Here is a 24,600-nt window from a genome sequence, read left to right as displayed (position 1 = left end):
CAGGTTTACGCAAGTGTTGCCTACTTAAAGCAGCAGTGTAAACAGTGATATAGGTTACCATCTGAAAACCCCGTCAAGTGGATAGTTTGGAGGGCTCTCGTCTTTTTTCTTTTATTTTCTTCCCCTCTTCAACTTTTCAAGATGGTGTTAATTAAAGTGCTTTTAAGCGAGCAATGTCTCGCCTTTGTCACAAAAGGCGTAGCCCACAAGTGTAGCCTAGTTTTGTCTCCTTGTCGATTTAACTTCCGAAGTGTCTGGGATATACTGTTACGATAGTAATATTTTAAAGTCAATGCAAACATATAATGGGATAAAATATACAATGGAATTAATTCATAACCAATTACGACAATAATAGCATTAATCTTTTCATTATACATAATTAATTACATGGTAACATATTTATTTGGTGATGCCTATTTTAATATTCGTTTTCAATAATATCAACAACGACTTGAGCATTAACACAACACTTGTTGTAGATTATATAGCCTCAAGGGATATTCTATTAGTATTTTTTTCAAATTCATGTAGTCAACATTTAGCTTAATGCAGAACAATAAATAAAATATTATCTTATTATTATTGCATACTTTTCTATCTTATCATTTTTTGCATAACAAATGTTTGTCGTTTTCCGCTACAAATTATTTGTTTGGACCAGGCTGCCATTTGTCACTTGCCTCTCGCTCAAACACCCTGCAGTGTGCGGGTCAAGCTCCTCTCTCCCAACACGTCTCACGATGGAAACATATGTGAAGGCCTACATTTTAAACTATCATGTTGTCTATTCGGTGTCAGACAGACAGTTTCTGACTTTCTAACATCTAATACAATTATCCAGTCTCTCCCTCTTCAGCGTGCTACGCAGGCAAGACCCAGAAAACTGGGCACATGTTCATTATCTAGGCATTTTGCCAAACTCTTTCTAGCACTCTACCTGGCTAGTATCTTAAATTACAGGAATACACGAGAAAACAGTAGAATCCAGTCGCAGTTGTACATGCTACTTCACCCGGTCAGCTTCTACCCTCCAAACCGCCAAAGATGTATCCCTGGCTGGAACAGAAAACTTATCGAGACAAACACAGGCCATTTTCCTGCTCAGCGCACAGTGAGTATGTACCCGCCGAACTGTCTCGAACGAAAATATTAAAACTGAACTATCGACTTTGAGAGAGTGAAAGGCTCAAAACTTTCTGTCCCAGTAGGGACACGTTATAGAACGGACAGTGGTCGATTTTCGCTTGAACTCAGGCATGCATATTTGGGGAAAGTTGGAGAAATGTGTTGTCCCGTTAGATTAGGGATTGGGTGAGTGGCTGTTCATGGTTTGGACGCCTAAAAGGAGGACTACTCTCTCCTCTCGACCCTCACTCAAGCAGCTGTGGTTTCACCTATTAGCCCCGATGTCTTTCCGAAAGGAGTGTTAGAGTTAAACATCCGACAATGGGCACGCCAGGGGGGCACTCGCCTGACCTATACCCGGTTTTAATAGTTTCATAGGAACTTCATTAAATAAATTACTTAGTGAGCACATCATAATTTATTTGTTATTAGCTGTGAAAAGCTAGATTTTTGTTAGACCTTTAGAGAGGAAAACCCAGCGGGAATCGTTCGTGTCATACAAGCATTTGTTTTGTTTGCCTGTAACTCGCCTTGTTTTCACGGTGCACCAAAACCTCTCTCAACCTGGTATTCAGAAGATTAATTCAAAAGTAGCCTACTCAAAAAGGGTGTAAAGTTCATTCTGGTAACACGGTTTTGCGCCATAAGTGTTTTCAGTTGTGAAGCATGCCTAATAACTTCAAAAATAGCATATTTTGTAACTTTACAAATAAAACCGTCGAGGGGGCCAATGCCAACATGAAGTAGACTAAAGTCACCATGTCAACGAAAACAATTAAGAAATATCTACATTGAAAACTTCTCTTGTGACAGTTTATTATTCAGAAGAAGGGTTCTTTTTCATTAAAGTATGCAAAAAAAGTGAAATAGATGGACAGAAATATGCATTTATTAGGGTTATATAATACATATCCCACATATTGCGGATGTTTATAGGCTTTGGGCTACATCCACAAAACTGTCAGCTATCAAATGAATTAGTTTACTATTGACAATCTTTTAACAAAAATGATCACCTGTATTTTCAATGAAAATAGCCATACAAATGCCTAAAAAACAACGTTGTCTGTTGCTAATTATATTATTATTATTTTGAGTGATAACATTGGCCTATGCTTTTGAACTATTCATCTCAAGAGAATCACCTGAATTAGTTTGATGATCTACGTGTGGCTATTCTGATTAACAGAAATCGATGAGAGATATTCAGTACTAGGCCTACCCATTATTCCATTGCCTGTCAAATATGAATACATGCACATCTTTTTATTTTACAAGGCAAGTCAGTTAAGAACAAATTCATATTTTTAATGACAGCCTAGGAACAGTGGGTTAACTGCCTTGTTCAGGGTCAGAACGACAGATTTATTTTACCTTGTCAGCTCGGGGATTCGATCTGTCAACCTTCCGGTTAATAGTCCAACGCTCTAACCACTACCTGCCGCCCCAAATATTCTAAAAGGCAAAGGACAAACCAAGTATCCATACCATTATTAGGCTATATCACTTGATAGAACTTAGTTACACAATATATCTAAGAATTATTGCAAATTGTTAAACAAAAGTGATACTCTCCCCTTGTTGTCATTTTATGCTTAAGATCATTCTTAGTGGCCCTATTAAAAAGAATAAAATGTACAGTGGGCCTACCTGACAAACAACGCACCTACTGAGAAGAAAGACTTGCTTCAATGCAAAAGGAGATAGAAAACTCTACAAGACCATTTGAAGCAGAGTTTTCGCTGAGTTTTGAGCTGTAGTTGGAATCAGTGTTCGATTATGTGTTAGGGTAACGTGGGGTAACTAGCCCCCCAGGGTAATATGTTTTAAGAGTCTGGTTGGTTCCCTGACTTGCCCTCGACAAGATCATCAGCAGACTCCATCACCATCATTTACCATCCTCTAATCAGTTCACTACGCTCAAGCCATGAACTGACCCTCTCCATCTTAGGAGGATGCCACTTTCAAAGACTTGGCTTCTATTGGTTGACCTGTCATGCTATTGCTTGTTTGGTTTTTGCTCTTGAAGTGCTTCAGATTCTATGAAAAGCACTATATAAATGTAATCTATTAATAATTACTATTATTAGTTATTTGTAATCTAATTAAGTTAGATATATAAATGTTTTGTATACAGTACCAGTCAAAATTTTCAAGGGTTTTTCTTTATTTTTACTATTTTCTACATTGTAGAATAATAATGAAAACATCAAAACTATGAATCAACACACATGGAATCATGTAGTAACCAAAAAAAGTGTGAAACAAAACAAAACATATTTTATATTTGAGATTCTTCAAAGTAGCCACCCTTTGCCTTGATGAGAGCTTTGCACATTCTTGGCATTCTCTCAACCAGCTTCACCTGAAATGCTTTTCCAACAGTCTTGAAGGAGTTCCCACAAATGCTGAGCACTTGTTGGCTGCTTTTCATTCACTCTGTGGTGAATGAAATTCACTCATTCACTCATTCACTCTGCACTCCATCACTCTCCATCTTGGTCAAGTAGTGGAGGAATACTGGAGGAAACAGGAGGAAACATACTGGAGGAAACAGCACAATAGCCGCTCTAGCTGAGACGTCAATAGGCTATATTCAGTAGCCTATATCCCCGGTATTAGCTCCGTCTTGCCTAATCTACATTGGATGCGCTCATAAATGTGCTGCAATACTCACAGCATTTTTTTCAGTGATATCAACATATGATGCTTCAAACAACCAATTAAAATACTGCCGACTCGAGTTATTTTCCTGTGTTTGGTCCGGGCTGCGTTCTCAACTGCAGCAAACCATGTTATGACCACCCTTTTGAGCGAACCACGATACGTTGTTTAGTGCACTCAGGAGTTTAATGCGTGCCAAACGAAAATAACTAAGGGGGTAAAAGCACCAGAGTTCAGAAAAAACGCTCCAAAACAATTCAGCGTGAAAGCCCCAAAATAATTCAGCTTACAACACCATTACCAGTGCATATTGTTGTGTGTATGGTTGCCTGTATGGCTACTTCCCTTCCCATCCCATTCATCCACCCCAGTCATCTTCCCCAGTCAAAAGCAAACAGATGCATCACTCTCCTCCTGCCTGTCTCCATACCAGAGAACATGACATAATATCTGGCCACTCTGTAACATCTGTGGGGGTAGAGACTTGGTGCCGGTCCAAAGGCTCCATCACCGGGACTGGGAGCCACTCCAAGGCAGTAGGTGAGGGTAGCAAGGTCATCCATGGACATCCACATGAGCCGGGCCTGCTACCTGGCCTTCTGGCCAGTGAGCTGTACGAAGGTAGACACTAAAAGGGCCCAGGCTGCGTACGTAAGTGCACTACATCACTAGACTCTCCTCGGGTGTGACGGGGCCTCCCTAAAAGCCTGTAAACGCAGTTAGCCAGGTGGTAGGGGAACGTGGAACTGTGTTGCGGCTGGGTTGTATCCCGTGGGAAGAGGGAATGTTTTAGAAGATGCACAGTTTTTATCTTGGATGGTTTTACAGTGTTGCGCTGAGGCCATGTTTACTATGGGCAGGCCCTGCAGAAATGAATTGCTTAGCAGAGTTTTCCTTATTCAATCTTGTTCTGAGGGCAGGTCTACCTCAAGCGCAGAAATTAACATGATGGTTAAATTGGTTAAGTTTAGGCAAGTAATCCCAGTTGGTTGAGGTTAGGGTTAGTGGTTGGGTTAAGTTTAGGCAATATATGTGATTGGTTTAGAGTTAGGGTAAGAAAACAAAACCCACACCTGAGACAATGGGGTTGGTCTGTAGGCGTCTCCTAGTAGGTACAAAGTAATGGTAAAGTCTAGAAAGGTTGGTTGCAACACAATCTCACAGTCAATTCATGCAAATATGTACAAAAGGTTTTTCAACAGATTTGCTTCATTTTTGTTTGTTTTCGTATGGCTTAATTCGTGTGAAAATACACACATTTTTGTGCGACTTAATTTGTAGGAAAAGACACATTTTTCTGTGACTTCATTCATAGAAAAATACATTTTTGGCTGGCAAACTTCGTAACAATCTTTTGAAAGTTATTGGAGAATTGCATTTTGGGCTATGGTGTTCAACACTGCCTTTTTTTGTTTTCCACATTTATTTATATATAAAAAAACATGTCAACAACCCAATATTGTTAATCAACCAGGTTGTAACCAAAATACTTATAATATAACAGTAGCCTTACATTTTGTTTAGTAAACCACCCTTAAATTAAGTCACATAAAAACACACAAAAATGCACAAAATCTGCTGAAATACTTTTTCTGAAATACTTTTTCGACAAACCCAGCAAGGTCATCGATGATAAAAGTCAGTATTCGATGTCCATGTCTGAAGATGTTGGGAGATGATGTGGAAACCGGCCACTAGAGGCAACAGTGAGCACTGTTACCTTCAAGTAGATTTCAGTTTTGCTAGTACATTGTGGATGGGGATGGCAGATGGGCGTAAGCATCTGATTCCAAAGGTTGCAAGTTTGAATCCAGATATAGAAAGTTGTTCCTGAGATTTTTTTAGGCCTATCCCAAACTTTAACCGTTTCCTTAACCATTCAGAGTTAACACCTAACCTTAATATTTCAGAGCCAATACCTAAACTTAACATTAAACACTTCGAAATTTGACGTTTGCAACAACTACAAAAATTTGACGGTTGGCAAACATCGATGGACGTCCAATTCTGATGTGTGACTGTGAGAGCTAGTTGGACAAAACATCAAAACAGGTATTGTCACTGACTTTTTAAAGCAGCGTAGCGCACACACACAGGCACACACACAGGCACACACACATGCAATGCAAAATCTTAAATGATTTAAATTGGTTTTATAGGTTTTATAGCTATCAAAGTTTAAAGAGGCAATCTGAACAAACAATTTGTTCGCATTTTTTTTTGCACATGCACTGCCAGAAAAAAAGTATGGAACCAAATTGTGCAAATCATTAACTCAAAGTTGATTTTCAAGGAGTTATTTTGAAACACTTTATTATGTAAAAATACAGTGTATTTTGGAAAGCATTCAGACCCCTTGACTTTTTCCACATTTTGTTATTTTACAACCTTATTTTAAAATGTATTAAATCGTTTTTACCCATCATCCATCGACACACAATACCCAATAAGGACTAAGCAACAATAGGTTTTTAGAATTTTTAGCAAATTTATTCAAAACAAAAACTGAAATATCACATTTACATACATTGGTTCTTCCTTTAAAAGTTGCATAGTACTGCAGCACAGCTTGCAGGCTGCTGCAGAATTCTATGGCACGTTATTTAAACGCCAGCCATTGTTGGCATTAATGCTAGTTAGTGCTAGTTTGACCACCAGAGGGCATCTTTGAGAAGCTAAGTTATTGAAATGACATAGAGCTGTATTGTCACATCCTGACCAGTAAAAGGGGTTATTTGTCATTGTAGTTTGGTCAGGGCGTGGCAGGGGGTGTTTGTTTTGTGTGTTTCTGTGTTTTTGGTTTATGTTCTATATTTTCTATTTCTATGTGTATATCTAGTTTTCTATTTCTATGTTGGGTTTTTGGCAATGACCTTCAATTAGAGGCAGCTGGTTGTCGTTGTCTTTAATTGGAGGCCATATTTAGTTGGGTTTGTTTTCACTTGTGTTTTGTGGGTGGTTATTTTCTGTATAGCCTGGGATGCCTTATGGAACTGTTTTTGTCGTTTGTTTATTTTGTTTAAGATGTTTTCATCTAATAAATTAAGTATGAGCACTTTACCCGCTGCGCCTTGGTCCTATCCTTATGACGCCCATGACAGAACCGCCTACCAAAAAAGGACCAAGCAGCGGAAGAAGGAGCAGCAGGAGAGATATTTGGAGTCGTGGACATGGGAGGAGATTTTGGACGGCAAGGGATCCTGGACATTGGAGGAGATCCAGAAGGGATTAAATCGCCGTCCATGGGAAGAAGTGGAGGCAGCAAGGGCAGACCGGCGACAGAGGGAGGAACTGGAGGCAGCAATGGCAGAGCGGCGCTATTATGAGGCGCTGTATAGGGCCAAAGGCAAGTACGAGAGGCAGGTGCTTATTATGGGGAGCGACGGATCAAGCAAGCACCTTGTTACGCAGAAATGCGCACGGTGTAGCCCATACGCACGCACAGTCCGATACGGCCAATAAGGGCACCGCAGCGTTGCTGGGCGAGAGTTGGCCGGCAGCCAGGAAGAAGTATGCTGGCACAACGGATCTGGTCTCCAGTGCGTCTCCTCGGCCCAGTTAACCTTGCGCCTGCTCTACGCATGGCAGCCCTCATTCCCCAGCACAGCCCAGTTTGCCCTGTGCCAGTGCTCCGCCTGTGCCGGGCTACAGTGACTATCCAGCCAGGATGGGTTGTGCAGGCCGTGCACTCCAGACCTCCAGTACATCTCCAAGACCCAGTATACCCTGTGCCTGTTCCTGCTCTCCGCACTAGCCCTGAGGTGCGTGTTACTAGTCTGGCACCTCCTATGCCAGTCCCACGCATCAGGCCTCCAGTGCGCCTGCCCAGTCCAGGGCGTCCTGTTCCTGCTCTCCGCACTTGCCCTGAGGTGCGTGTTAATAGTCTGGCGCCTCCAAAGCCAGCCCCACGCATCAGACCTCCAGTGTGCCTGCCCAGTCCAGTACATCCTGTTCCTGCTCCCCGCACGAGCCCTGAGGTGCGTGTTACTAGTCTGGCGCCTCCTATGCCAGTCCCACGCATCAGGCCTCCAGTGCGCCTGCTCAGCCCTGAGCCTCCAGCGACGCTCCTCAGCCCTGAGCCTCCAGCGACACTCCTCAGCCCTGAGCCTCCAGTGATGCTCCTCAGCCCTGAGCCTCCAGCGATGCTCCTCAGCCCTGAGCCTCCAGCGACGCTCCTCAGCCCTGAGCCTCCAGCAACGCTCCTCAGTCCTGAGCCTCCAGTGACACTCCTCAGCCTTGAGCCTCCAGCGACACTCCTTAGCCTTGAGCCTCCAGCAATGCTCCTCAGCCAGGGGCCTCTAGCGACGCTTCCCAGCCTGGGGCCTCCAGCGACGCTCCTCAGCCCGGAGTCTCCAGCGACCCTCCTCAGCCCGGAATCTCCAGCGATGCTCCTCAGCCATGAGCCTCCAGCGATGGTCCCCAGCCCGGAGCCTCCAGCGACGCTTCCCAGCCCGGAGCCTCCAGCGACGCCTCTCAGCCCGGAGTCTTCAGTGACGCCTCTCAGCCCGGAGTCTTCAGCGACGCCTCTCAGCCCGGAGTCTTCAGCGACGCCTCTCAGCCCGGAGTCTCCAGCGACGCCTCTCAGCCCGGAGTCTCCAGCGACGCCTCTCAACCCGGAGTCTCCAGCGACGCCTCTCAGCCCGGAGTCTCCAGCGACGCCTCTCAGCCCGGAGTCTCCAGCGACGCCTCTCAGCCCGGAGTCTCCAGCGACGCCTCTCAGCCCGGAGTCTCCAGCGACGCCTCTCAGCCCGGAGTCTCCAGCGACGCCTCTCAGCCCGGAGTCTTCAGCGACACTCTTCAGCCCGGAGTCTCCAGCGATGCCGCGCAGCCCAGGGTCTTCTGAACGGGAGCTGCACCCAGAGCCAGAGCCACCTCCATAGTGGTAGGATTGGGAAGGGGGGGTGTAGCACAGGGACCGTCATTGAGTTTTTTTAAGTTTGGGGTTGTTTTTGTGTTTTTTATTTGGTTTTAAGGTGCATTCGGGTGTGCACCTTTGGGGGGGGGGTACTGTCACGTCCTGACCAGTAAAAGTGGTTATTTGTCATTGTAGTTTGGTCAAGGCGTGGCAGGGGGTGTTTGTTTTGTGTGTGTCGGTGTTTTTGGTTTATGTTCTATATTTTCTATTTATATGTGTATATCTAGTTTTCTATTTCTATGTTGGGTTTTTGGCAATGACCTCCACTTAGAGGCAGCTGGTTGTCATTGTCTCTAATTGGAGGCCATATTTAGTTGGGTTTGTTTTCACTTGTGTTTTGTGGGTGGTTATTTTCTGTATAGCCTGGGATGCCTTATGGAACTGTTTTCGTCGTTTGTTTATTTTGTTTAAAGTGTTTTCATCTAATGAATTAAGTATGAGCACTTTACCCGCTGCGCCTTGGTCCTATCCTTATGACGCCCATGACAGAACCGCCTACCAAAAAAGGACCAAGCAGCGGAAGAAGGAGCAGCAGGAGAGATATTTGGAGTCGTGGACATGGGAGGAGATTTTGGACGGCAAGGGATCCTGGACATTGGAGGAGATCCAGAAGGGATTAAATCGCCGTCCATGGGAAGAAGTGGAGGCAGCAAGGGCAGACCGGCGACAGAGGGAGGAACTGGAGGCAGCAATGGCAGAGCGGGCGCTATTATGAGGCGCTGTATAGGGCCAAAGGCAAGTACGAGAGGCAGGTGCTTATTATGGGGAGCGACGGATCAAGCAAGCACCTTGTTACGCAGAAATGCGCACGGTGTAGCCCATACGCACGCACAGTCCGATACGGCCAATAAGGGCACCGCAGCGTTGCTGGGCGAGAGTTGGCCGGCAGCCAGGAAGAAGTATGCTGGCACAACGGATCTGGTCTCCAGTGCGTCTCCTCGGCCCAGTTAACCTTGCGCCTGCTCTACGCATGGCAGCCCTCATTCCCCAGCACAGCCCAGTTTGCCCTGTGCCAGTGCTCCGCCTGTGCCGGGCTACAGTGACTATCCAGCCAGGATGGGTTGTGCAGGCCGTGCACTCCAGACCTCCAGTACATCTCCAAGACCCAGTATACCCTGTGCCTGTTCCTGCTCTCCGCACTAGCCCTGAGGTGCGTGTTACTAGTCTGGCACCTCCTATGCCAGTCCCACGCATCAGGCCTCCAGTGCGCCTGCCCAGTCCAGGGCGTCCTGTTCCTGCTCTCCGCACTTGCCCTGAGGTGCGTGTTAATAGTCTGGCGCCTCCAAAGCCAGCCCCACGCATCAGACCTCCAGTGTGCCTGCCCAGTCCAGTACATCCTGTTCCTGCTCCCCGCACGAGCCCTGAGGTGCGTGTTACTAGTCTGGCGCCTCCTATGCCAGTCCCACGCATCAGGCCTCCAGTGCGCCTGCTCAGCCCTGAGCCTCCAGCGACGCTCCTCAGCCCTGAGCCTCCAGCGACACTCCTCAGCCCTGAGCCTCCAGTGATGCTCCTCAGCCCTGAGCCTCCAGCGATGCTCCTCAGCCCGGAGTCTCCAGCGACGCCTCTCAGCCCGGAGTCTCCAGCGACGCCTCTCAGCCCGGAGTCTCCAGCGACGCCTCTCAGCCCGGAGTCTCCAGCGACGCCTCTCAGCCCGGAGTCTTCAGCGACACTCTTCAGCCCGGAGTCTCCAGCGATGCCGCGCAGCCCAGGGTCTTCTGAACGGGAGCTGCACCCAGAGCCAGAGCCACCTCCATAGTGGTAGGATTGGGAAGGGGGGGTGTAGCACAGGGACCGTCATTGAGTTTTTTTAAGTTTGGGGTTGTTTTTGTGTTTTTTATTTGGTTTTAAGGTGCATTCGGGGTGTGCACCTTTGGGGGGGGGGGTACTGTCACGTCCTGACCAGTAAAATTGGTTATTTGTCATTGTAGTTTGGTCAAGGCGTGGCAGGGGGTGTTTGTTTTGTGTGTGTCGGTGTTTTTGGTTTATGTTCTATATTTTCTATTTATATGTGTATATCTAGTTTTCTATTTCTATGTTGGGTTTTTGGCAATGACCTCCACTTAGAGGCAGCTGGTTGTCATTGTCTCTAATTGGAGGCCATATTTAGTTGGGTTTGTTTTCACTTGTGTTTTGTGGGTGGTTATTTTCTGTATAGCCTGGGATGCCTTATGGAACTGTTTTCGTCGTTTGTTTATTTTGTTTAAAGTGTTTTCATCTAATGAATTAAGTATGAGCACTTTACCCGCTGCGCCTTGGTCCTATCCTTATGACGCCCATGACAGAACCGCCTACCAAAAAAGGACCAAGCAGCGGAAGAAGGAGCAGCAGGAGAGATATTTGGAGTCGTGGACATGGGAGGAGATTTTGGACGGCAAGGGATCCTGGACATTGGAGGAGATCCAGAAGGGATTAAATCGCCGTCCATGGGAAGAAGTGGAGGCAGCAAGGGCAGACCGGCGACAGAGGGAGGAACTGGAGGCAGCAATGGCAGAGCGGCGCTATTATGAGGCGCTGTATAGGGCCAAAGGCAAGTACGAGAGGCAGGTGCTTATTATGGGGAGCGACGGATCAAGCAAGCACCTTGTTACGCAGAAATGCGCACGGTGTAGCCCATACGCACGCACAGTCCGATACGGCCAATAAGGGCACCGTAGCGTTGCTGGGCGAGAGTTGGCCGGCAGCCAGGAAGAAGTATGCTGGCACAACGGATCTGGTCTCCAGTGCGTCTCCTCGGCCCAGTTAACCTTGCGCCTGCTCTACGCATGGCAGCCCTCATTCCCCAGCACAGCCCAGTTTGCCCTGTGCCAGTGCTCCGCCTGTGCCGGGCTACAGTGACTATCCAGCCAGGATGGGTTGTGCAGGCCGTGCACTCCAGACCTCCAGTACATCTCCAAGACCCAGTATACCCTGTGCCTGTTCCTGCTCTCCGCACTAGCCCTGAGGTGCGTGTTACTAGTCTGGCACCTCCTATGCCAGTCCCACGCATCAGGCCTCCAGTGCGCCTGCCCAGTCCAGGGCGTCCTGTTCCTGCTCTCCGCACTTGCCCTGAGGTGCGTGTTAATAGTCTGGCGCCTCCAAAGCCAGCCCCACGCATCAGACCTCCAGTGTGCCTGCCCAGTCCAGTACATCCTGTTCCTGCTCCCCGCACGAGCCCTGAGGTGCGTGTTACTAGTCTGGCGCCTCCTATGCCAGTCCCACGCATCAGGCCTCCAGTGCGCCTGCTCAGCCCTGAGCCTCCAGCGACGCTCCTCAGCCCTGAGCCTCCAGCGACACTCCTCAGCCCTGAGCCTCCAGTGATGCTCCTCAGCCCTGAGCCTCCAGCGATGCTCCTCAGCCCGGAGCCTCCAGCGACGCTCCTCAGCCCTGAGCCTCCAGCAACGCTCCTCAGTCCTGAGCCTCCAGTGACACTCCTCAGCCTTGAGCCTCCAGCGACACTCCTTAGCCTTGAGCCTCCAGCAATGCTCCTCAGCCAGGGGCCTCTAGCGACGCTTCCCAGCCTGGGGCCTCCAGCGACGCTCCTCAGCCCGGAGTCTCCAGCGACCCTCCTCAGCCCGGAATCTCCAGCGATGCTCCTCAGCCATGAGCCTCCAGCGATGGTCCCCAGCCCGGAGCCTCCAGCGACGCTTCCCAGCCCGGAGCCTCCAGCGACGCCTCTCAGCCCGGAGTCTTCAGCGACGCCTCTCAGCCCGGAGTCTTCAGCGACGCCTCTCAGCCCGGAGTCTTCAGCGACGCCTCTCAGCCCGGAGTCTCCAGCGACGCCTCTCAGCCCGGAGTCTCCAGCGACGCCTCTCAACCCGGAGTCTCCAGCGACGCCTCTCAGCCCGGAGTCTCCAGCGACGCCTCTCAGCCCGGAGTCTCCAGCGACGCCTCTCAGCCCGGAGTCTCCAGAGACGCCTCTCAGCCCGGAGTCTCCAGCGACGCCTCTCAGCCCGGAGTCTCCAGCGACGCCTCTCAGCCCGGAGTCTCCAGCGACGCCTCTCAGCCCGGAGTCTTCAGCGACACTCTTCAGCCCGGAGTCTCCAGCGATGCCGCGCAGCCCAGGGTCTTCTGAACGGGAGCTGCACCCAGAGCCAGAGCCACCTCCATAGTGGTAGGATTGGGAAGGGGGGGTGTAGCACAGGGACCGTCATTGAGTTTTTTTAAGTTTGGGGTTGTTTTTGTGTTTTTTATTTGGTTTTAAGGTGCATTCGGGGTGTGCACCTTTGGGGGGGGTACTGTCACGTCCTGACCAGTAAAATTGGTTATTTGTCATTGTAGTTTGGTCAAGGCGTGGCAGGGGGTGTTTGTTTTGTGTGTGTCGGTGTTTTTGGTTTATGTTCTATATTTTCTATTTATATGTGTATATCTAGTTTTCTATTTCTATGTTGGGTTTTTGGCAATGACCTCCACTTAGAGGCAGCTGGTTGTCATTGTCTCTAATTGGAGGCCATATTTAGTTGGGTTTGTTTTCACTTGTGTTTTGTGGGTGGTTATTTTCTGTATAGCCTGGGATGCCTTATGGAACTGTTTTCGTCGTTTGTTTATTTTGTTTAAAGTGTTTTCATCTAATGAATTAAGTATGAGCACTTTACCCGCTGCGCCTTGGTCCTATCCTTACGATGCCCATGACATGTGTGCCTAAGACTCCGGTTTACTGTAGCTGTTTTAGCGTAAATAACCTATTGGCAAAGCATACAGTACAAGTCATCCATGTCTTTAAATACAATCAAGCATTTTAGCTATAAAACAAAATAACAAAGGGAGCCTTGAATAATTAAACAATGAGTAAACTGCAACATGTCGGCTAAAGTGATTTCATTCACAAATGCATTTGACTGTTTTTAATATTGGCTGTACTAGAGACTTTACATTTTTTTGTGAGAACAGACTATATGGGATTTCTATTTAGAAATGTAGATTAATTTAATCAATATTATGGTGTTTCTATTCAAAGAAAAACGAAAAAAATTGTTTTACTGTAGTTGTTATAGTATAACTTACTTATTGGCATAACGGCCTACTTCAATATACAGTATGTCAAACAATCATTCATTCATTTGTGCATGTCAACACACAGCATACAAGTCATCCATGTCTTTAAATACAGTCAGTACTTTGTTTAAGCCCATTTGGCAGTGATTACAACCTCAAGTCTAATTGGGTACAAGCTTGGCAGACCTATATTTGGGGAATTTCTCCCATTCTTCTCTGCAGATCCTCTCAAGCTCTGTCAGGTTGGATGGGGAGTATCACTGCACAGCTATTTTCAGGTCTCTCCAAAGATGTTAGATCGGGTTCAAGTCAGGTTCCTGGCTGGGCCACTCAGAGACTTGTCTTGAAGCAACTCCTGTGTTGTCTTGGCTGTGTGCTTAGGGTCGTTGTTCTGTCAGAAGGAGAACCTTCAAATCAAACTTTTTTTTCCACATGCGCTGAATGCAACAAGTGTAGACTTTATCGTGAAATGCTTACTTACAAGCCCTTAACCAACAGTGCAGTTCAAGAAGAAGAAAATATTTACCAAGTAGGCTAACCTTTGACCCAGTCTTAGGTCCTGAGTGCTCTGGAACAGGTTTTCATCAAGGACCTCTCTGTACTTTGCGCCCTTCATCTTTCCCTCAAACCTGACTAGTCTCCAAGTCCCTGCTGCTGAAAAACATCCACCCAGCATTATGCTGCCGCCACCGTGCTTCACCGTAAGGATGGTGTCAGGTTTCTTCCAGACGTGACGCTTGGAATTCATGCCAAAGAATTGAATCTTGATTTCATCAGACCAGAGAATCTTGTTTCTCATGGTCTGAGAGTATGTATGTGCCTTTCGGCAAACTCCAACTGGGTTGGCATGTCCCTATAACCTGTTAGGGCTAGGGGGCAGTATTTACACCGCCGGATAAAAAACATACCCGATTTAATCTGGTTACCACTCCTACCCAGTAACTAGAATATGCATATACTTATTACATATGGATAGAAAACACCCTAAAGTTTCTAAAACTGTTTGAATGGTGTCTGTGAGTATAACAGAACTCATTTGGCAGGCAAAAAACTGAGAAGGTTTCATGCAGGAAGTGGCCTGTCTGACAAGGTGTCGTTCTTCTTGTCTCTGTTTATTGAAGAGTGAGGATCTTAGCTGTCCCGTGACACTTCCTACGGCTGCCATAGGGTCTCAGAAGGCGGTAAAAAGCTGAATCGTGGCTTTGCAGGCTCTGGCTGAAAAAAAGTAGCGCGTTTGGGTAGTGGCTGGTTACAGTACTGTGAGACTCAGGCTCGTGCCCGCGTCGACCGAAAGCTTTGTTTACTTTCCTCTGTTTAGCTAAATGGACATTCCCGGTCGGAATATTATCGCTTTTTACGAGAAAAATGGCATAAAAATGGATTTTAAACAGCGGTTGACATGCTTCGAAGTACGGTAATGGAATATTTAGATTTTTTTGTCACGAATTGCGCCATGCGCACGACCCTGATTTACCATTTCAGATAGTGTCTGGGACGCACGAACAAAACGCCGCTATTCGAATATAACGATGGATTATTTTGGACCAAACCAACATTTGTTATTGAAGTAGCAGTCCTGGGAGTGCATTCTGACGAAGACAACAAAAGGTAATCAAACTTTTATAATAGTAAATCTGATATTGGTGAGTGCTAAACTTGCCGGGTGTCTAAATAGCTAGCCCGTGATGCCTGGGCTATGTACTTAGAATATTGCAAAATGTGCTTTCACCAAAAAGCTATTTTAAAATCGGACATATCGAGTGCATAGAGGAGGTCTGTATCTATAATTCTTAAAATAATTGTTATGCTTTTTGTGAACGTTTATCGTGAGTAATTTAGTAAATTGTTAGCGAATTCCCCGCTAGTTCTGAACGTCACATGCTAATGTAAAAAGCTGGTTTTTGATATAAATATGAACTTGATTGAACAAAACATGCATGTATTGTATAACATAATGTCCTAGGGTTGTCATCTGATGAAGATCATCAAAGGTTAGTGCTGCATTTAGCTGTCTTCTGGGTTTTTGTGACATTATATGCTAGCTTGAAAAATGGGTGTCTGATTATTTCTGGCTTGGTACTCTGCTGACATAATCTAATGTTTTGCTTTCGTTGTAAAGCCTTTTTGAAATCGGACAGTGTGGTTAGATTAACGAGAGTCTTGTCTTTAAATAGCTGTAAAATAGTCATATGTTTGAGAAATTGAAGTAATAGCATTTCAAAGGTTTTGAAAATTGCGCCACAGGATTCAACTGGCTGTTACGTAGGTGGGACGAATTCGTCCCGCCTAGCCCAGAGAGGTTAACTGAGGAGTGGCTTCTGTCTGGCCACTCTACCATAAAGGCCTGATTGGTTGAGTGCTGCAGAGATGGGAGAATCTTCCAGAAGGACAACCATCTCTGGAGCTCTGTCAGTGACCATCGCGGGATTGGTCAGTTTGGAAGAGTATTGGTGGTTCCAGACTTCTTCCATTTAAGAATGACAGAGGCCACTGTGTTCTTGGAGACCTTCAATGCTGCAGAAATGTTTTGGTACCCCTCCCCAGATCTGTGCCTCTGTGCACTGTACATTAGACTCCAACAAAATCAATCTCCAAATATATTTCTTAACCTTTAAATTGATCCCATCACAATTCCCCGCCGCCCAATTTCAAATCTTTATCTTTTTTGCTTTTTCCAAATCTGTATCTTAATGACACACCTTGTGGATGGGTCAAAACGTTTCAACGTCACTTCTCGGATACGCCTTATCTCTCTCCCTCCATTCTCATCCCTCTTTTTTCCCTATCGCCACTCCTTCTATCGTGGGCACAGATAGGGATCTCCACCAGATTTCTGTAGAACTATCACAGTCGACACATCAGAGGCTGGGGCCCTGAATGCTTCCCCTCTCGTTGCGGATAAGGTCAACGTCGAGAGTGGAGAAAATCATTCTCTCACAGCTGGAGAGGAGGAGAGGAGAGCAGGAACATCTCTCTGGCAAACAAGGAGGCCAGGATAAAAAACAGAGGGAGAGGGAGGGGAGAGGCACAACCAGGCAGAGAAAGAAAGGAAGATAGAGAGAGGATGGCACAAAAGGTACGAGTGGCACAAAATAGATTGAGAGATAAAGAAAAGGATTAGAGAGAGAGGAAAATAGAGGGTGGCACATGCAGAGAGAGAAAGAGAGGGGGAGAGAGAGAGATAGTGAGAGAAATAAAAGCAGAGGCCTAACAAGACAGAGCCAGACAGACAGAAACAACCAAAAACCTAACAATGGCTAAATCCGACCAGCTCTAATGAGCTTGCGTTCAAGCAGGGGCACTCCACGTCCGGAGGCGGGGGGGGGGGTCTGACTGACTCCCACATTGTTTCCCTCCTCTGTCGCTCATTGTGGGCCTGTTTGCCAAGCGTGGTCCCCAAATAACCTCAAACCCCCATGTCTTCAATGGGGCTCTAATCCGGGTGCGATAAGCCCATAAGCTAGCAGTGAAGAGTCCCTGGCGCGAGTCAGGGCCTAATTGCGTCACCGGGGCCATGCAGAGTGGAGGTGGAGAGACCTCTCCCTGGCTCCAAGCTGTAGACCAGGACAGGATCCGAAACATCACTAGCAACAGTCACTCTCTCTCCAACTGACATGGGATAGACTATTACAGATATGATGCTTGATAGGCTGTAATAACTGATATGGTGTGCAACAGAACTGGGATAGGTAAGAAAATAGGTAGAAGAGAGAGCCTGAGAGATTTAAAAAGGCTGTGTGTGTCCCGTACTGAACTGGAATAGGCTATACTAAGAGACATGCTGGCTTTGGCTTTTGGGGGCTTGGTCCAGATAGGCCAATGTTAGGCTAAGAGTCATCAGAGAGGAATGAACAGCATAATAGTTTCTTGGTGCACTTTGATGTGGTGGACTAAGCCAGTACATGGTCAACTGTGCTACCTATGGGTTGTCGTTGGCCAATGACTGTCCCTCAGAAGGCCAACGATGCCCACTTGAGGATTTGCAAATGACCTAGAGGAAGTCAGGTGTGATAAACATGTTTTCAACAGCGGAACATGTGACTTCAACAGCAGAATGGGTCACATCAAGTTTCTAATTCTTGTGTTTCGCCACTTGGTATCTTACAGAATGTATCTATTGTAGTCTTCTGTTCTCTGGCCCCGAGACTGGATGATAGACTGAATTCACCCATCTCCTTCTCAGTGATCACCTCATCTAACATTCTCGCTATATCTCTGCCTTTCTCTCAGTCCCATCCATGGTTGGCTCCTGTATGAGTTGAATTGGTTTACTGTGCTATTTATGTGTTTTTATTTTATGTAGTGTTTATTTATACAGGGAAGTCCCATTGAGACCAAGTCTCTCTTGCAAGGGAGCCCTGCTTCACAAAAATGTAATTGCTTTAAGATGGTCATACCATGGATCATTAAGCAATTTGATTTCAAATTTGAGGAACCCTTTAAGTATAAAACAAATATTGTAAAAAATCATATGATAAAATATTGAATTTGGCGTTTACTATTATAGCCCATGGAAAGGCATTGAATAACACATTCATAATTGGCAAAAAAAGACAGTCAAATAATAAATCATAAGGAATAAGGTTTTGAAGTGGAGATTTAAGAAAGCTCAGGAAATATATATATATATATTTCTTGGGACATATTTTACCACTTATTTTTGTTTACTGCAAAATTACCTAAATTTTCCATTCATTTGTATGGGTTACCTACCTTCAGATAAGTCCTGTGACACTTGTAGGGGTCATAGAGCATATTAGTTTGTAGCCCAAACAGTTCAGATGCTACAGACAGAAGTTGGCACATCAATGTTACCGACTTCAGAGGACTCAACGTTCAGACACTACAGATGTTTTTGCGAGAAGACCAGTTTTCGAGGTGCCTCCTGGTCTGACAAACAGCACTGTAGATCTGCCACTTTAGATGCAGCTCATGCAACATATATCAGATATCTCTAGCTTAATTAAACGGACAGATTTCAATGGGGATTTTTGTGTTATGGATTGATGCACAGGTGCGTCAATAGACTCGTAAGGATTTGAAGGAAATACTGACACAATTATGACAAACAAAGGCGAGAGCATGAGAAATACAAAAATGTGGGTTATTAACCAATACCATTAAATGGCCGAAAGGCACTGGGTAGGTTAGAAGAGACGTGACATAATATGGTAGTTTATAATATGGTATAGCAATGTGCACTCACTACAGCAACAGAAAGGCTGAGAAACATACTTCTCTCGCTTTTTAAAGGTCTCCCCCTTTAGAAACCCTAAATTCAACCTAATCTAACAAATTAATAGCAATAAAGTAGTTCACCTATCAGGGTCTAGTCCTCCTTGACATCCTATCAAGCTGATGATGGCCCTAATGTTGTGTCTCAGTTGGTCCCTCAGGACACTTAGGAGTGGACTGTCCCCATCAGAAGACTAATAGTGTAATTAGGCCACCCCCATTGGGGACAGGCACCTTTTGTCCCTTCCTTGACACTAGCAATGGTAAATGACAGCACATCTCTCCAACTAACACCATAGATCCATCAGAGTAGCAAGACATCTTCGCAGGCAGTGCACACCCTCAACCAGACAGTCCAACTTCATCTTCATAAGTCAAATGTATGAATTTAAAAAAGATATGTGCATTCTGACTTAGAGTAAGCATGAAATAATATTTACAGAGACAGAGGGATCTGTTAAGCATGTTCATTAGGCTAATGGCACCTGGATAGAGGTGTGTGGGGTCCCGCCATGATAGTTATAAGTGGTGATCAGTGCCCTGGTACTGTCATCCAGAATGTAGGACTTGCACCCTTGCCTTGAGCAAGTTGCCTTCTTCCACATTTTACGTGACCAATTGCACCGTAATTAGTTAAGTGGTTAGGCAATGTAAGATTTGTGGCCTTGGGAATAATTCCTCGGGGCTTAGCTGAATTCAGGCCCATAGACTATAGCATAGGCTGCTCCTTACAAATTGGTCCTGATATCGAGGGGGTCGCTGAAGAACTCATACAATTCCATAATTTCCCTACATTCCTCTCAAACATTCGTCCTTGTCTCAAACATTCACATATACAACAGACGTCCTCCCGTTTTCGGCCTCACCGCGCGCATCATTATCGTTGTCAAAACGTGCACGCTGGACGTGAACTCCCGGTGAAAGGGCTGCGGCAGGCGTAGCCCTGGGAGCCGGCAAGTGGAGGTGTTGGAGCGGGTTACGCCACCTCCTTACCCGGGAGGGCCCCACAGGAACCCTCATTACACCAGATCGTGGAGCAGTGAGCTGTGCAGAGAGGTGGGGAGAGGCGGAGGCGTCTCCACACCTGAGCGTCTACCACTCCCAACCGGACACTGGCAGTCCGTGACAGCTCACATTCGAAACAGTCATGATGGAAATAATAATGAGGATAAAATGAGCATGCTCTCGGATCAGACGACCGGATGTCAGTTGCCTATAGTGTGGTGGTCAATGAGTGAGGCAAAAGTCAACAGAAAAGTTGTATAAACTCCAAAACAAGACAAAACTGAGAGAGAATATGCATTAAGCATGCTGTTTACATTTTCAATATCAATACATTATTATTAGCCTATGTGATATAGCCTATAGTGAGGTAGAGTAAAATAATAATAATAATTTTACTACAACACAAAACGAAATTGACAGCTCTGACAGCTCTAATTTTACTGTGGCGAAAGTACTCCACGGAGGAAATAAGTTCATGAAAGTACAGCCGTGAGTTTTGGACTAAAGCCTAATTATTACAAGCCCCCAAAATAGTAGTTTGAGTAGGCCTATATAAAATACATTCGCCCATATCACCTTAAAGGTCTAACCAAACCAATATCCCCATAATCCGCGCCCCATTCGGTTTGTGTTGATACAACATTTTACGACGCACAGAAAATAATGGGAACTGATGAAGTTTGATCCAAACTTCGACGCTGCATACTGTGCCGGCGACTCAGAGGGCAAGTGGAGCTTCATTAACTGTATCCCCATTTACTTTAGTTCCCTCCGGAGACTGCTCCATAGAGAGCGCATTAATGTCAGTTAGGCCTACCTGTCATTTCTGAATACTATACACACAATATAACCTAGAGATATTGTGATAAGTCCACTGCGCTGTTGGTTATCACATTATAGGCTAAACTCGTTCTTCACACATTCTCTCCGAATGTATTCCGATGCAATATTGACCCATAATCAATTGTCAATCACTGTCACCAAGTAAATGGCTTACCTGCAACCAAATATCTCTTTGGAAGTTAGTTCCAAAGAAACATGGGACAATATAAAGTCATTTTCACAGCTAAAGACTACTGTAATAAGTTACAAAATAATAATGTTGCAATAAACAATTTTAATAATTTTCGCTATATTAAATGCAGAATTAATTGATGAATTAATTAACCCCAATAGGGGCATTGCACTGCCCATTTTTAGTATACAAATTGTCTCCCTCTCGCATGAACAAATCTTTGGATTCTCCATTTGACGTTCCATAATAGAAAACTTTCTCACACAGACAACTGTAGGCTACTGTAGCAGGTTGACTGTAAAGATAGCCTACCACCGTTCTCTAATTAATTGACATATATTAAAATACAGGGGCTAAATTGTTGATGCTGTCCCATCAATTATCCATCACTCAGTAGAGCGGCATCATCAGTAAGCTGTCATAACCCTATACAACAGAGGTTACACCTGAACGGAAACGAAAAATAAGCAGGGCGACCGCACCTTTAAAAGAATAAAGTCTATGGTGGATTTCTCGGGAAATTAATAATGGTATGAATTGTGTAATTTCAACTAGGGTGCAAGTTCTATATCGACACTGAGAACAATTGAATTGCAAACCAAAAAACGGACAATTGAGCAGATTCCAAATAGGCTACTTGAAATATGTTGGCAGGTGTAAATTAATATGGCAAGTAAGGAAACATTTAACACGTTATTTTTCGTTTACAATTTACTTTTGGAAGTCATAAATGGACATATACAAGAAGTGTTGCGATTTCAAATGGTAGGCTTTTTTAGACTTAGGCTTTAGGTTATTGGTTTTACCCCAGGGATTCATTATTGGGTCATAGTTCTGCGTTGAGGGGTTGAGAAAATGATGCATGTTGTTCACGATACATTCAGGCCTATGTTGATATTGCCAATCAAAAAATAGCAATGGAAGGTAACCTTACAATTTTCTCATATAGGCTCACAACTTCAAATCTTAACTTTAGTCCAAGGACAATGTGAAACTTTTGAAGCTGAGGGTCCATAGACCTTAGTCCCTCTGAAGATAAAAGACTCCCGCTTCACATAAAGAAAGTACACTTGTACTTTCTGGGTTACCGTGTTCAATTGGATTACCATATATGATGTCATATAGGGCGCGAACTCCGAAGGACTGTCTACTGTATTTCCCGAGATATGAAGGAGAGTCAGGAGCGGTGTAGCGAAACATAATTCTACTTTTCAATTCACATTAAATCCATGCCTTACCTTTCGTTGTGGCTGGCAACTCGACAGTCTTGGTCCGCATCTCAAATTGAGCGTAAATATCACAGTAACCACTACCAGTAACCACAAATTATTCAACAAACTTTCTTCTAAAATATATTACACTATTGAATAATGCAACAATTCACAAACATGTATGCGAAGACAATTAAAAGTTTTATTTTCTCGTCTGTAGGCTATACTCATTACATTTTAGCTTCAAGGCAAAAGCAAAGAGTTGCTATAACAACATGTCTTCATCAAGTAGCCTAACGTTAGCCTATACAAAATGAACGATTAACCCTCTCATATGAATATAAAGGTTCAGTAGGCCTATCATACAACATTACAACAAAGCAAGCTTAATTTTTATCAATATCATGCAAATAATTACGTGTGTTAAAAGCAAATAGCAATTGAAAAAGTGGTATAAGTGAATTCACGACGAGCTGTTTTATATGGAAGCTCATAACCACCAAAAAAAAATAATATTACAATAACATGCCTCATGATTTGTCAACGTGCACAATAAGTCTGTGCTTCAGTCTTATCAACTGTAGCCTACTGATAAGAACCACAGCTGCAGGTAACCTTGAGACGCCTATACCGATCTGGACCAGGGGCAACGTAACATCATGTTTTTATAGCCTAAGCTATTTATTTATAGCCTAAAACAGCCCCATTTATTTGTGTTCTGAGAAAATGTGAACCTGATCAAATGTGGTTTATATTCACACTTCGGGTGGCTAGGCTACCTAGGCCTTTTTAATCCAAAATGATTGACTTGAATGAATGAATCAAAACAATAGTGATGACATACTGTATGTGTATCTTTTTAATGACAGATGCAATGGCCTACAATATGCGACCCACACAGCAAGCTCAGCCATGTTAGTTTATGTCAGCTATTTCAAAAACATTGCTCTGCTATTACCATTTATACTGTAGGAGTGTTGGCTCAATGAGACAATTCTGTTCACACCTCCCTGCTTCAAGGGAGAAAATTGTCGGGCCAGTGTCATGGCTTCCTCCAGAGGTAGAGGTCAAAGCGTATTTTTACGAAAATCTAGTAAGTGTGAAGGGGCTGATATGACTAGGTTCATCCAGACATGCACAATGATTTTTTTTATAAACAATAAATGTAAGGCCAATTAATCATGTACAAAACAACAGACATCGTTTTAGGCATATATTATGGAAACGTGTTCCATAACAATTGATGTATTTATAAACTTGTGTTTTATGCATTGTGTGAGACCTAAAACTTTATGACTTTTTTCCGACTTGGGGAACTAGGCCTAGAAAGAAACAATGCATCTCACCAATCAGCTACTTGAATTATGGAGGCAAAACAACAGCCAAAAGTTCGTGAAATCTTTGATTTGAAAGTAAGAAACTGGGCCTGTTCCTAGCCTCCATGTTTTTTTATAGGTCACTGATAAAAACAGTTGGTGATTCGTATGAAATAGTCCCCAAACAGCTAAAAAAATATAGCCTAGATTATATTTTATTCTGAAAATCATTCTTTGTAGGACAAAAAGTTATCACTGTTATTAGGTAGAGTCCCCATTTTCATTTTCTGTAAGGGTGTGGCGTCAGCACTCCCATTTCATATCTTAAGACCTATAGCCTCTATACTCGGTCATCAGGTGCTTATAAATAACTTGCAAACTTGAAATAGACTACATGAATGGTCTTAATATCTATGGATCCGGTAGATTTAAGAATAACTTTTCCAGACAAATTGTCCATGGGACAATGCAAGGCATGCCTCAAGTCAGTCAAGTCACACTTTACAGTTTATACAGTCTAAACTAATAAACGGTTTAGTTAACATTGACGTGTAGGACAAACATGAAAACCACGATGGCAGGGATGAAGAAAATAGGGATGCTGACATCCTTTGCTCTAGATCTCACACTCTAAAAACGCCCTGTTTGTCTATCGGTTTCTCTGCCTGTCTGTAGCCCAAATACTGATGAGTGCTAACTGAAACGACAGCGAGTGGAAATGAGCTAGAACTGAGAACATAAGCTCAACCCGGGGAACGGAAGAAGAGTTGGAATGTGATTGTTGGCAGAGCGTCTCGCTGTCTGTGGTCATGCGGCGGCGGTAATGACAAGGTGCGCGCAGCTGAATGCACAGGTGCCCATGTCGCGTGCCCGGCCTCCACCTGTTCCTAAGGCGCGCACTGGTGAGTGTGTGTGTGTGTGTAATGGTCTATAAAAAAAATGATATCATATTTATACCCTTTCATACACTATTGACGCATCCTCTTCAGATGGGGCAAGAGGAGGCCCGTGCACCAGTTTTCCATCTACGTTATTGCAGCATTATAGTGAAATACTTCAGGCCCTCTTGAAAAGTAATCTTGGATTGGATATCAAGCCAGCCAGGGGGATAGACAGGTAGTCAGTCAGACAGACATACAG

General features: G+C 44.8%; 1 long non-coding RNA gene across 1 annotated transcript in view; it reads left to right on the top strand.

The window, feature by feature from the left end:
* The first annotated feature begins 702 nt into the window (after window positions 1-702).
* The window catches only part of LOC106581636 (uncharacterized), a 38,648-nt gene continuing 14,750 nt past the window's right edge, over window positions 703-24,600 (top strand). Inside the window, exon 1 of the long non-coding RNA XR_001323148.2 lies at window positions 703-1,114. This is a non-coding gene — a long non-coding RNA (uncharacterized lncRNA). The remainder of the gene's footprint in view (window positions 1,115-24,600) is intronic.

The sequence above is a fragment of the Salmo salar genome, chromosome ssa21 (genome assembly GCF_905237065.1).
Source record: "Salmo salar chromosome ssa21, Ssal_v3.1, whole genome shotgun sequence".
In the NCBI taxonomy this organism is placed as follows: Eukaryota; Metazoa; Chordata; class Actinopteri; order Salmoniformes; family Salmonidae; genus Salmo; species Salmo salar.
The sequence above is the reverse complement of the archived record's forward strand: the minus strand, read 5'-3'. Positions and strand labels throughout refer to the sequence as shown.